This window comes from Aethalodelphis obliquidens, unplaced genomic scaffold (assembly GCF_003676395.1).
Source record: "Aethalodelphis obliquidens isolate GAN/ISIS:26980383/991018 unplaced genomic scaffold, ASM367639v1 scaffold11, whole genome shotgun sequence".
In the NCBI taxonomy this organism is placed as follows: Eukaryota; Metazoa; Chordata; class Mammalia; order Artiodactyla; family Delphinidae; genus Aethalodelphis; species Aethalodelphis obliquidens.
The window spans coordinates 16,125,886-16,140,737 of record NW_020837955.1 but is presented as its reverse complement, the minus strand read 5'-3'; the positions used below and the strand labels follow the sequence as shown (position 1 = coordinate 16,140,737).

The 14,852-nt window shown below is 41.5% G+C and overlaps 1 protein-coding gene across 6 annotated transcripts in view; it reads right to left on the bottom strand.

Annotated features, from left to right (window-relative positions):
* R3HCC1L (R3H domain and coiled-coil containing 1 like) overlaps positions 1-10,534 on the bottom strand; it is an 86,921-nt gene extending 76,387 nt beyond the window's left edge. For 3 of the 6 annotated variants that reach the window (XM_027112247.1, XM_027112250.1, XM_027112246.1), the window contains exon 1: positions 9,326-10,397. The gene's annotated coding sequence lies outside the window, so the exon portion shown is untranslated. Of the gene's footprint in view, positions 1-9,325; positions 10,400-10,438 lie in introns of those variants that run through there. The other 3 variants (XR_003433865.1, XM_027112248.1, XM_027112249.1) reach the window with 3 other exon arrangements.
* Between the last annotated feature and the right edge of the window lie 4,318 nt (positions 10,535-14,852).

Here is a 14,852-nt window from a genome sequence, read left to right as displayed (position 1 = left end):
AAATTCTGGCAAACACTAATGTTAAGTGAGAAGATATATACATTATATATATAATATATATGTCCATGTCACACGTATATATACATACCCATAATCTTTTTCGTTATAAGAGACTGATAATCCTAATTAAGTAGGGATTCATGAAGGGATTATACCCTAAAAATAAAGTACTGTTGATGCAATTTGATAAGAGTAGTTTCATACTCATAGTTTCGCCAAGTACTGAAACTCTTATCAAGGATTACCAATAATGAATTAAACTATCCTAAAGACAATTAACTCTGTTATCTACCTGATAGTCCTCATCTAGCTACCCTTGGATTATCCTTATTGTTCCTGTTTTTTCTTCCCAGGCACTGACCATTCAAAATAGTTTACATTTCCCAACCTCTCCTGCAGGAAGATGTGGCTATGTGACCAATGGAATATGAGCAAAAGTGGTATATATAACTTTTAGGAAGTATCCTTATAGGGAGGGAGATATGTTCTTCTCTTCCTCCTTTCTGTTGGTTCGAACGTGGATGAAAAGGCTGGAACTCCAATAGCCATCTTAGACCATCAAGTGAATCCATGCACAGTGGAGCAACAACATGACACCATGATAAACCACAACAGTCCTAGACTACTTCTGGAATTCATGACATCGAGAGAAATGAAATCTATCATGCTTAAGTCTCTGTTATTTGGTTGCAAACAAATCTAATCCTAATTAATATAACTTCTATACTAATGTACACTCCTTGTTTTCTTTTGTTCTCTAAACAATCTTCCACTGCCCTTCTGCCGGCTCGTTTTCTGCCTCCCACTCCGTTACTATGAATATTCCCCAATACTCCATCCTTGGTCTTTTCTGCTCTCCTCCCACTAAGTTCTAGGTCAAACATTCTATAAAACTTCATCACTATATGTCTGATCATTTATTTGAGGTCTACTTTTATCTCCAGCTGTCTATCATTCCATTTGTACAAGACATAATTAAACAGGAACACAAGTGATTTTTAAAACAAAAAAGATAAATAGCCAAAGTGGTGGTGGTAGCAGTAGTGGTAGTTGTTGTGATGGTAATAAACAGCTAATATTTACTGAGCTTTTAATATTTGCCAGGCATTGTTCTAAGAGCCAACCCTCACAATAATCCTATGAAGTAGGGCATATTATCACCATCCTCATTATAAAAATGAGGAAACTTGAGACCCAGACAAGTTAAGTAACTTACTCAATACACAGAACTAATGTACTAAAGAGATCATTCAAATCTAGGCTTCCAGAACCCACCCTCTTAACCAGCATGCACTACCACCTTTTCTAAGGATGCTGTCACAGCTTTTTAAGGTTGTCCTCAGCAACGCTGATAGTTATTTAAATATTCACCACGGTAATAAATTTCATGTCTCTGCAGATTAACTTTTAGGAACTGTCAAATATCACTTAGAAATAAAAATGGTAAATAAGATGAGTGATCAAGCAAGATAATACTCTTGGGCACAAAAGATATGACCATAAAGTAATGAGACTGGTTTTCTTATATGGTTCTATTGGTTCTGAAAGCAGTTCCAAAAGACAAATTCCAAAGAATATTTATTTGCTAAAATAAATGCATGGTCTTAAAAATGGATTACTTTCAAAGGGACAGCATTCATTTATATTATTAAGTTCTTTATTTTTAAAGCACCAGATTTTTTCAACTGCCACTCAAATTATCCAATACCTAAAACTTGTATTAGCAGTTGAACTCATTATCTTTCTCCCTAGACCTATCTGAGATCCTTTCTCAGATAATGTCATTATCAAGACACCACAATAGGGACTTCCCTGGTGGTCCAGTGGTTGGGACTTCACCTTCCAATGCAGGGGGGGTGCACATTCAATCCCTGGTCAGGGAGCTAGGATCCCGCATGCCTCGAGGCCAAGAAACCAAACATTAAAAACCAGAAGCAGTACTGTAACGAATTCAATAAAGACTTTAAAAATGGTCCACATCAAAACAGATCTTAAAAAAAAAGACACCTGGGGCTTCCCTGGTGGCGCAGTGGTTGAGAGTCCGCCTGCCGATGCAGGGGAAACGGGTTCCTGCCCCGGTCTGGGAGGATCCCACATGCCGCAGAGCGGCTAGGCCCATGAGCCATGGCCGCTGAGCCTGCGCGTCCGGAGCCTGTGCTCCGCAATAGGAGAGGCCACAACAGGGAGAGGCCCGCATAACGCAAAAAAAAAAAAAAAAAGACACCATGATACACTTGATTTGTCAGGCTCAAAACTTTGAGGTATTCCGACTCTTTCAGCTTTTCTAACCCCATTCTTACTGCTCTTCCTTCACAAGAGCTATCATGTTTTCTATTTCCATATTATTCCATGATTGTCCTATTGAGATACCCTACAGCCACTCCCTGCTTGACGTTATCCCACAAAGCTACCAGGACAACCTTTCTCAAATACTGTTTTCATCATATGACTTTCAACAAAAATACCATCATCTATAGGATCAAATCTAAGTTCTTCAGCCTAGCCTTCAAAGCTTCCCATTAATTCTTCATTACCCCCACAGACATGTAAGCCTGACAAATCACATCTCTTTACTACTCATCATCATCAGTAAAATCAAACCTTCCATTTGTGCAATATTTTTAAAATACCCTTTTTGTCTCATTCAGTTCACATATATTGTACTTTTTGGCTTCTAACGTCTCATCACCCTATGTGGAATTTTCTTCTGTCCTCTCAAGTCAATTTGCCATTCTATCACTTCCTTCAAGATCCTCCTCTTGCTTGAAGCCCTAATAACCTCAAATAGATACTGCTATATTTTGCATTCCTCAACATACAGTTCATCTAGTAGAATGGGAAGAATTGCAAAGATTGACTGGACTATGTAACAAAATTGAGAGCCCAGAAATAAACCCACACTTATACGGTCAATTACTCTATGACACTGGAGGCAAGAATACACAGTGGGGAAAATATAGTCTCTTTAATAAACGATGTTGGGAAAACTGGACACCAACATGCAAAAGAATATAACTTGACCTCTTTCTTACACCAAATACAAAAATAAACTCAAAATGGATTAAAGTCTTAAATGTAAGACCTGAAACCATAAAACTGCTAGAAGAAAACACAGGCAGCATGCTCTCTGACATCAGTCTTAGCAATATTTTTTTGGATCTGTTTCCTTGGGCAAGGACAACAAAACCAAAAATAAACAAATGGGACTACATCAAACTCAAAAGCTTTTGCAAAGCTTTTGCAAAGCATCAGCAAAATGAAAAGACAACCTACTGAATGGGAGAAGATATTTGCAAATGATATGTTCGATAAGGAGTTAATATCTAAAATATATGAAGAACTCGTACAACTCAATGTCAAAAATTTCACAGCCACCATGCTGTGAAGAAGCCCAATTAAGTCTATGTGGAGAGACCATATGTAGGTGTTCCAGGGGACAGTCAACTTCAATCATGAGGCACATGAGTGGAGAAGGCTCCAGATTCTAGTTTTCAGCCACAAAATTACCACCAGCTTTCAAGCCTTTCTAGCTAAGGTTCAAGCCATCTCCACACTGCCCTGTCTGAATTCTGGCAGAATCCATAGCATAATAAAAGGCTGTTTTATTGATACATCACTAAATTTCAGAGTAGCTTGCTACATAACGAAAGCTGACCGGAAAAAGCACCCCTTTCCTAGTTCAGTAACTTCATATTAAAAACACACACACACACACACACACACACACACACACACACACACACAGCCTAAAATCAAGCTTTTCTCAACATTAAGGAAGATCCAGTCTGCCGATGAGAAATTGGACAGAACTATTTAAATAGGAAAGTTTCTAATTAGAGAACTTAACAATTCATCTCAAATATATTGAGTACTTACTATATGTAAGACACTTGGTTAGTCTAAAACACAAATATGAATAACAGATAGCCTAGTTATTAATCTAACCTAGGGAGGTAGGAAATAAAAATAGGTATACAAATACTATAGTTTATGGAAGCACCTAAGTGCCAAAATAGGAATATAAAGTTAACTCCACCACAAACAGTTAATTTAAAAATGATTTTGGGGACTTCCCTGGTGGCACAGCGGTTAAGAATCCACCTGCCAATGCAGGGAACATGGGCTCGAGCCCTGGTCCGGGAAGATCCCACATGCCACGGAGCAACTAAGCCTGTGTGCCACAACTACTGAGCCTGCGTGCCACGACTACTGAAGCCCGTGCGCCTAGAGCCCGTGCTCTGCAACGAGAAGCCACCACAATGAGAAGCCCGCAACGAAGAGTAGCCCCTGCTCGCCACAACTAGAGAAAGCCCACATGCAGCAATGAAGACCCAACGAAGCCAAAAATTAATTAATTTTTTAAAAATGATTTTGGACTTATAAACAGCTTTTTGGTTCTGTTAGGAAAGAAGAAGAGCTTTAATAAATACCTAAAAAAAAAAAAGACTGTAAGTAAACATGAAAAATGCAGGCCTCATTATGTGTTGCTTAGATTGTGAGATTATGAGTTTTGTTGTTCTTTAAATTTTTCTGTATCTCCCAAGTTTTCTACAGTAAGCATATATTAGATATTTTTAAGAAAAAATATTTCTAAAAAAGAAAATAATCATTTTACTTCATTTTTTAAAATGTGTTTAAACTATACTATGAAGGGGTCAAGTAAGTAGTCAACAAGCCTGTAACAAAAGTTGGCTTGGTGTTTATATGTTTAATATGCCATATAAAGTTAGTGTTTAAGGGAAAATTTTAGTGTAATAAAAACTGCATAAACATGTTTCTTGATTTCCTATTAACATCTGCATTTCTTCCCTTTCCTGGCTAATTACAAACGTCTACAAGATCTCCCCAAATAACAGACAAAAACTAACTCAATAAGCTCCCATCCCTTGGTCATGCCCTGCTGGTTGTTCCTCCTCACAGTCTCTCTTTCTCCAGCTCCCTCCCTGCATCCACCTGTCATTTCTAAGTCAGCCCTTCTCTCTACATCTCTGATTACCCTTCTTTCTAACTCTAAATGCCTCAGTCTGACTGTCCCTCTGTGTTTCCAATGTCCCCTCTCTATCTCTGACTAACCCTAACTCTCTGCCTTTGGTGTGTGTGTATTCCTCTTTCTACCTCTCCCTAAGTGACCCACCCCAGTGTGTGTGTTTTCCCCTCTCAGACTCTGCCTTTCTATAAGTCTCTCCCCTATAGTTACCCCATTTCCAAGAAATTCTTGTTAACTTTTCCCTCTAATCTTTATAAATAAGCAGGCTTGATATTATTAACTCTATTTTACAGATGATAAAGAAAAACAAACAGGATTATTGGTATAAATTTGAGAGATGAAGATTTAAATCCAAGTGCTTCCCTTCTTTCTTTAATACTCTTCTGGTATTCCATGGCAAAGAACTTGAAACAGCCCAGATGCAAGCCAGTATTAACACTACACATATTTTTTCCTTAGAGGCAAACCTGATATTAAGGAGCACCACACACCATTTGCCCATATTTTTGCCTCTGCACCAGGTTAAACAGTCATGAACTGTCAGCCACTTGCCCATTCCAGAAATCCATTATCATATATGCACAGGTTAACCTGTGTTATTTGGGAACCTCAGAATACTAGACACCAGAAACTGCTGTTTCCAACAGTGCTTCTCTGCTTGTCTGTTTTTATCCCTAGTCCAAAACCAGCCATGTTTGACTTAAAAAAAAAAAAAGAGAGATACAAGAGGGACAATAGATAGTAATGAAACTGAAGAGCAAACTGGAAGAATGAAAAACTAGACAGAAGGCTAGCATGAGATCGTGAAAAATACACACCACAAACTGGGAGAAACTGGTCCATGTTTTTACTGAGAGGAGAAAATCCTCTTCAAATGCAGGCTTACCTCTGCAAAGCAATACCCTATAACTTGTCTCCTATCTAAACCTCTGACAACTGGAATTTCTCTGTAATTCAATAAGCTCTTAGGAGTTACCAGGGCTTCATCCATCCTACTGGGCTCATTAACAGAAAACTCTAAATGTTTTTCCCCACTAGGTAAGAGCACATTTTCGGTGGGTGGCACAGTAGAAGTAGGGTTCTCTTTGAAGACATGAACAGCCTAGTTCCATTTCTTCTCACTTCTCCTGTGGGTGGGAAGCCTGCAACCAGTACACTTCAACAACTAAAAGAAACGTCTAAATTATAGTTCAGGTTAGTGATTGTCAAAGATCATCCTACAGGTCACCAGTTTTATACATAGTGTGACGGCTACTCTTGTATTATAGGTTTATAATTAAAAATATATACTTTTACTTCTGCCACTAGTTCATTTACTTCTACGATATCTAATGAGTGCACAGGTGCCAAATCAACAATATACCAGTCTTATCATTCATTCTGGTGAGATATTTTGTGAACACTGAGCTTATGGAGCTAATGAGGACAGGGTCACAGATTCAAAAATATTAGCCAATTAATTTTGCTGTTTTTCAGGGTTCAATGGTCACAGTCAACAAACTTAACCTTGACTAACAAAAAAATACAGTGATCATGTGAAGCATTTTGGGAATGAATATATATGTATCACCAAAATTCATGACTATAAGAAAAAATATAATAAAATTAAATATAGTAATAATAATAATACGATCTTTCACTAAGCCTGGAAATGGGTCTACCTTCCAAAAACTCAAGTAAAAACCAATCAAGAACAAAAATGTTTAAAACATAAAGGAAAAAATAACACATTATAGCACACAAAGTAGATTTTAATGGAAATGACTCTCTACTGTCATAGTTTATACACAAGTCTGTAGTAAAAAAAATAGTTATCTTGCTGATTCTTAACTATATGTCAGGATGAAACTGGCAAAGCAGAGCCAGGGAAAACCACATCAAGAAAGACAGTAAAGGAAACATTTGCATCTGCAGACATCTTGTAGTCAACACAGCATCTGAAGGAATGAAAAGTAAACATTTCAATTCTTAACTCTAAGACTTTGCTTTGACCAACACATCAGTTTTCTCTATTAGGCATTCCTCCTTGGTTTCTCTGAACTCGCTCCTTACAGATACACACACACACCAGTGCCACCATCAGCACCTGTCACTAAGTGTTTCCACTTTCAAAAATGCCGGTCACCAAATCTTCTGGACACTACCCACTAGAATGAACTTTTACAGTCAAATACTCTGGCTTTAAAAAAAAGAAAGGTGGCGAGGATGGGGAACCAACAAAAAATGCTCTGTAAAACTCTGTCCTACATAAATCACAGAAAGATCTTTTTTGATCCACCTCCTAGAGTAATGGAAATAAAAACAAAAATAAACAAATGGGACCTAATGAAACTTTTGCACAGCAAAGGAAACCATAAACAAGACAAAGACAACCCTCAGAATGGGAGAAGATATTTGCAAATGAAACAACTGACAAAGGATTAATCTCCAAAATATACAAGCAGCTCATGCAGCTCAATATCAAAAAAACAAACAACCCAATCCAAAAATGGGCTGAAGACCTAAATAGACATTTCTCCAAAGACACACAGGCTGCCAACAAACACATGAAAAGATGCTCAACATCATTAATCATTAGAGAAATGCAAATCAAAACCACAATGAGATATCACCTCACACCAGTCAGAATGGCCAGCATCAAAAAATCTAGAAACAATAAATGCTGGAGAGGGTGTGGAGAAAAGGGAACCCTCCTGCACTGTTGGTGGGAATGTAAATTGATACAGCCACTATGGAGTATGGAGGTTCCTTAAACAACTAAAAATAGAACTACCGTATGACCCAGCAATCCCACTACTGGGCATATACCCTGAGAAAACCATAATTCAAAAAGAGTCATGTACCACAATGTTCACTGCAGCTCTATTTACAATAGCCAGGACATGGAAGCCACCTAAGTATCCATCGACAGATGAATGGATAAAGAAGATGTGGCACATATATACAATGGAATATTAATCAGCCATAAAAAGAAACAAAACTGAGTTATTTGTAGTGAGGTGGATGGACCTAGAGTGTGTCATACAAAGTGAATAAGTCAGAAAGAGAAAAACAAATACCATATGCTAACGCATATATATGGAATCTAAAAAAAACGGTACTGATGAACCTAGGGGCAGGGCAGGAATAAAGACGCGGATGTAGAGAACGGACTTGAGGACAAGGTGGGGGTGGGAGCTAAGACGAAGTGAGAGAGTGACATGGACATACATACACTACCAAATGTAAAACAGATAGCTAGTGGGAAGCAGCCACATAGCACAGGGAGATCAGCTCGATGCTTTATGACCACCTAGAGGGGTGGGATAGGGAGGGTGGGAGGGAGGTTCAAGAGGGAGGGGATACATGTATATGTATAGCTGATTCACTTTGTTGTACAGCAGAAACACAACACTGTAAAGCAATTATACTCCAATAAAGATGTAAAAAAAAAAAAAAACTCTGTCCTAGTAAATAGTCAATATCTAAGTCATAAACACAGATAATTGTTCTGCTACAAGCTCCAATGTACAGACAGAAAACTGCATTCTTACTATGGGTTGTAAATGAAGCAGCAGTCCAACAGCACACCCCAACAACAAGAGCATTTTGGAAACCTCTAAAAGTAAAAAATAGCCTAATATAATCTTTAGATAAAATGCAATTGCTTAAAAAAAATTTAAAAAAAACAACCCTGCAATCTGAGCACTTCTATTTACAGCTTTTTTTTTTAAGTTTATCAGTTAAGGATAACTATCCTCATTTTACAAACAACAACAAAAAAGAAATGGAATCTCAAGAAAATGCTTTACCTAAAATTATCATCGTCATTTTTTACCATCATCATAGTCATCAATTACAACAGCAACAAAATAATGAGCACGTACTCACTCCAACACTACTTTATATTCACATCTCATTTAATCCTTATAGACAGACACCTTGTGAGGTAAATGCTATCATCTCCATTTTATAAATTAGTAGACAGGCTTAGGAGAAATAATTTGCCAAAAGTCATAAACTAGAAGTCACAGCGCTGGGATTTGAACTCAAATTTGTTCAACTTTGTATATTCAACTAAGTCACTGTACTGCCATCCTCTTTGTTTTTAGAACCACATTCAGGTGTTCTTCAACCAATGATTGCAGAATAAATACAAGATTACCTCATTACTATACCTCCAAACCCACAAAAAGTTGTTTGTAAAATCCTCTCTCTCTACAAGGGGAAAAATACCACAAAAAGCCACCTGCTTGGAGTCTCAGAGCTGAACAGCCAGAATAAAAACTAGACTGGAATATTGGCTGTTTAGATTCTGAATTCTAACTGTAAGGTAACACAGACTCCGAACACATATACCTAGGGAGGTGAAAATAACCCCAATAGTTCTTGTTTCAGCCAGTATACACAGGATAGTGGTACCGTATTAGAATCAGAGCTAGGTTTAGCACAAGCAGTATCTGAAAACGGGGAAGACACAGCAGACCATCTAGAGACAGGCATCAGCTTAGCGCATGTGAGGAACATTAAGCGCTCTCTGGGATACTCGTACCTGTGTAGCACTGAGGAAAGGACGGCTATAACAAAGCAAGAGGGGAGCGAGCGAGAGAGAGAGAGAGAGAGAGAGAGAGAGAGAGAGAGTGTGTGTGTGTAGACAGAAAGATAGTGAGCTTGCTGTATTTGAAACGTGCTTTCTCGCACATGTCACTTCTGCTGAACCCCATAACACCGGAAGGCAGGCAGGCCAAAGACGATTACCCCCATTTTTCGGACTGGGAAAACGAGGCTGCGGTAAATGTGCTACAAAGGACCACAGATCTAGCAAGTGACATACCCGAAACTCCTCCCAGCACATCAGATTCCAAATCCCGTGCTTCTTCCCTACTCAACCCTGAGAGGAGGCTTTACTGATAAAAGAAACTTTAAAAATCGGACCTGGAGTTTTCCGAGGGCGGCCCAAGAAAACCAGGAAGTACACCCTCTCTACTAGACTGCTCACTCCCAGCCGACAGCCCGGGGCTCCGTGGCAGTGCAGCAGACTCGCCCCAGAGAAATCGCCGGCAGCCCCGGGGTCGTCTCGGGCGGCCCCCGCCGTCCACAGCCCCGTACCCCTGGGGAGAGAAAGGGGTCGCCACGTCCCCGCTCAGTACCTGTTGAAACCAGGAAAGGAACGGCCCCTCCGCAGACAGTAACTGGGGAGAGGGCCCCAAGCGAGCCCGCAGCCCTGGTAAGTAAAAAGGGCCTTGAGAGGGTCCCCAGCAACCCAGGGCCCGCTGGGGTCGAAGGACGGGAGCTTCCCAGTAACCTCCGCCCCAGGAGGGGGCCGGCCCCACGCCTCACTTGAGAAAAACACCGATAACAAACAAAGGGGAAAGAAAGCTTGTGCCAAGTGTGGAGAGAGAAGTGGAAGCAACGAGCCCCAGCCTGGGGTGCGGCGAGAGGGAAGGACAAGGACGCGGAGCGGATCTTTACCGGCGGCACAGTCGCTCCCCGCATCCGCCGCCTCCTCAAAGTTCCAGCTCTTCCGCTCGCGCCGTCGGGGCGCGCGCCAGGCCTCGGCTCCGCCCCCCCAGCGCCGCGGGGCCTTCTGGGGGCTGTAGTTTCCGCGAGGCCGGCCTCCGCGGGCCGCCTCCCGGTCACGTGGGAGGAGGAGGCAGTCAAAATGGCGCGAGAGGGCAGATGTTTGCGATCCTGTCTGCTCAACCCTTCCCCTACGTCTTAGCTGTAAACGGGCTCAAATCTCCTCACATACAGCTCGATCATACCATCCCTCCTCTTTCTACAGATAAGTTTCTTGAAAAAATTAGTCTAAACTCGCTGTCTCCGGTTCCTTCGTCCTCTACCCGGCAGCTTCTGCCCCCACAGAAAGTGGTCTTGTTGCCATCACTCATGTCATCTAACTTAAGCTTTAGGCACCATTTGACGCTGTTGGACATTATCACTTATTTTCTGACACTATTCAGGTTTTCCTTCTTCCTCTCTGGTCATTCTTCTCAGTCTCCTTCAACAATTCTTTTTCTAACCTGCTTCTTAAATATTAGTGTTCACAAGAATTCTTGGAGAACACTAATATTTAAGTGTCCCTTCATGTCCCACAGGCATCTCAAATGTAGCAATTTCAAAGTGACTCTTCCCTCCTCCCTATTCACTAATATTCACTCCAACCTTCAACCTAGATTCCTCCCTCTGTCTCACTCCTTCATCCACTTATGTCCAAATGGGCACCAAATTGTGTAGATTCTATGTCCTGAGTATCTCTTGTATCTGCTCCCTCTTCACACCACTGCCAGAGATTTAAATCAGACCCGTCTCATTTCTTACCTGGTCACAGCGTGGGCTTCCTTACTGGTCCCAGCACTTCAGCACCTCTGAGTCCTCCCTACTGCCATCAGGCCTATTTATGCAGCCAGCAAAAATTAATCATATCACACTTTTGGTTAAAGCATTTAAAGGATCCACTTGATTGGCTTTGGAAAGAGAAATGGAAGTGAACCTCCTAAGTGGTTTTTACAAAATATGGACACCAGCCCCACTACTTACTCTCCATCCTTACACATGTTGTGGTTCGGAGGTTCAGAGAAGAGAGATTTATAGCAGATCTTATTTCAGGGTAGGTGGATATCGGCATGTTTTAAACATTCCCCAGATGATTCAGTCATTCAGCAAGATGTATTTGGTTGATGCTATATACCAGACTTTGTGCTGAGTACTGAGAAAATAACAGGGAACAAGACAGTCCCTGCCCTTGTGGAGTTGATGGTCTCTTGGAAGAGATAGATATTAATCAAATGATCCCATACCAAAAAAATGAAACCAACAAAAACAAAACCCACAATTACCAGCTGTGAATTATGCAGGAATTATTATGCAGGAAAAGTAATCAATTCCTTTCCCTTTCCCTCTGCCACCCACCCTATGGTGTGAATCAGCATATCAAACAAAGCCTGTCAGGAGCTAATCTCCTCCCACTGCCTCCTATATACTTCTAGATTTACCGAAATGCTGAACTGCATAAATTGTTCCTCTGTTTGGAAAACCCTTCCCTTTCTCCCTTGACTAACTTCTGTCTTACTCTGCTGCATTCGAAGCAAACCAGTAGAATACCAGGCTCATGGAAGGATTTTCTGAGGATTGGACTACGTCAGGTGATAACTCCCGGGCAAGGAGAGATGAGCTAGCTGAGTAGAGGAGCCAGGCACATTTGAACATGGGCTACTGGCAGCAGGGCTGTGTTAGCCGCTTTGGAGGCAGAGGGCCTGAGCCAACATACCCAACCTTCAAAACACAAATCAAGTGTCACCTCCTCCAGGAAGCCTTTGCTGAGCTCTCCCAGGATGAACTAATTGTTCTTTCCTGGGTTCTCATTGCACCCATGCTGACCTCTCTTTCAGTGATAGGCTAGAGCCAGCTCATTCCGGCTTTGAAAAGCTGTTTAATATTCAGGAATATTACAAGTCCGTTTTTAAACCATTGGTAACTTGAAATCAGCTGTGATGGGACTATTTACACCACCATGGAAATCAGCAAATGACAAATCAGGGGGGTTTTGTTTGTTTGCTTGCTTTTGAGCATCAGTTTACCAGCATATCACTGCCTGTGTCTCAAAATGCATCTCTACACTGTATTGTAGTGATTACTCCCATATGAGAGACAAATTCTTTGTAACGACTTCATTTAGCAAATATTTGTTGATGTTTATCACTGTGCACCTGAGACTAGCAAAATGCTGAAGGGATTTACAGTGAAGAACAAACAAACATGGTCCCTACTGTTATGGAGCTTACAATCTAGCAGATATGACAGAATGTAAACAAAGAACTGTGTGCTTACCAACTGAGCTGGGCTGCTTTGTTGTAGAACATACTGGCAATGAGTGGCGGTGGACATAGAATACTATGCTACTTTAACAAGGTGGTCCAGGAAGGCTTCTCTGAGGAGGTCACATTTCCAGTGAGCACTGAAGGATGAGAAAGAGATGATCAAGGGGAGAACCAGGGAATCAGTGTTCCAGCCAAAGGGATGAGACCACACAAAGAATGAGCTAGGCTGTTTGAAGGACAGTATGGTCAGTTTTGTGGAATGGTGTGAAAGGTAATTTTATGTGTCAACTCGATTGGGCCACTGAGTGACCAGATCAAACACTATTTCTGGGTGTGTCTATGAGGATGTTTCCAGATGAGATTAGCACTTGAGTGGGTGGACTCAGATAAGTAGCTTATTTGCCCTCCCTAATGTGGGTGGGCATCACCCAATCTGCTGAGGGTGTGAATAGAATAAAAAAGGGGAAAGGGAGGAGTCCTTCCCTTCTTGCCTGCCTGCTTGAGCTGGGACATCAGTCTGTTGGTATTCTTCTGCCCTCAAACTGGGATTTACACCATTGGCTCCCTGGTTCTCAGGCCTTCGGACTTGGACTGGAATTATACCACTGGCTTTCCGGGGTCTTCAACTTGCAGACAGCAAATTGTGGGACTTCTCAGCCCCAATAAGATCACATGAGCCAATTCCTCACAATAAATCTCCTTTTATATATGCATATATACACACACATACATATATACAGCTATATAGGAGATATATATTTATCCTATTTATATACACATATGTAGGAGATGCATATATATCCTATTGGTTCCTATTTCTGTGAAGAACCCCTGACTCATACAGATGACAAGAGTGTGGGTTGAGTGATCCAGATGACGTGACAAGGTAATTAGGACCAGATGTGCACAGCCTTGAGGACATGATGAGGACCCCGGACTAAATTATAGCCAAGAAAATGTTTAAACAAGGGGGTAATGTTATCTGATTGACATTTTTATACAGTCATTCCTGCTTTTGTTCAGAGGACCAGAGTAGAAGTAGAAGCCCATTTGCTGCAGTAGTCTAGGTAAGAAATTATAAAATGAAGTGCTGGCAGTGAAAAAGGTGGGTGGCAGACTTCCCTGGTGGCACAGTGGCTAAGAATCCGCCTGCCAATGCAGGGGACACGGGTTCGATCCATGGTCCGGGAAGATCCCACATGCTGTGGAGCAACTAAGCCCATGCGCCACAACAACCAAGCCTGTGCTCTAGAGCCCGTGAGCCACAACTACTGAAGCCCGCGGGCCCTAGGGCCTGAGTGCTGCAGCTACTGAGCCCACATGCCGCAACTACTGAAGCCCGTGCGCTCTAGGGCCCATGCTCCGCAACAAGAGAAGCCACCGCAGTGAGAAGCCTGTGCACCACAACGAAGAGTAGCCCCCGCTTGCCGCAGCTAGAGAAAGCCTGCGCCCCGCAACGAAGACCCAACGCAGCTAAAAAATAAAAATAAATAAAAATATTTTAAGTTAAAAAAATGTTTTAAAGACTTAAAAAGAAAAGAAAAAAGTTGAGTGGACTTGACATATATTTTGCAGTTTGAGTCTACAAGACTTGCTGATGATTGAACGTTAGGGGAGGATGGGCGGTGAAGGAAAGAGGACCCAAGGGCAGAAATTGTTTACATCCATCTCCATATTCTCAGCCCCTAGATTAGGGCCTGGCACATAGTAGGTGTTCAAAAACCGGGTGTTGAATAAATGCAGCCATTCTGTGAGCTGAGCTCTGTGCCCTATCACTACCACCTTGCTTCACACAGGGCCCCTACGAGCCCATATACTACTTTGTGCAAATTAGAATAAAGTGTCCCTTTCTCCAGGCGGACCCTGTCCATCACCAGGATGCACAGATTGATGAGCAGAGTGTGGGCTACATTTCAGCACCCACTTACCCGCTCAGTTGGCACCCTTGTGCACTGCATAGTCTGTAAAACCACATATGGCAGCCCTGGCTTAACATCCCTGGGAGACGGTTTTGTGGAATTAATCCTAGTATTCATGGGGAGAATTTGAGGTCCAGGGAAAGGAAG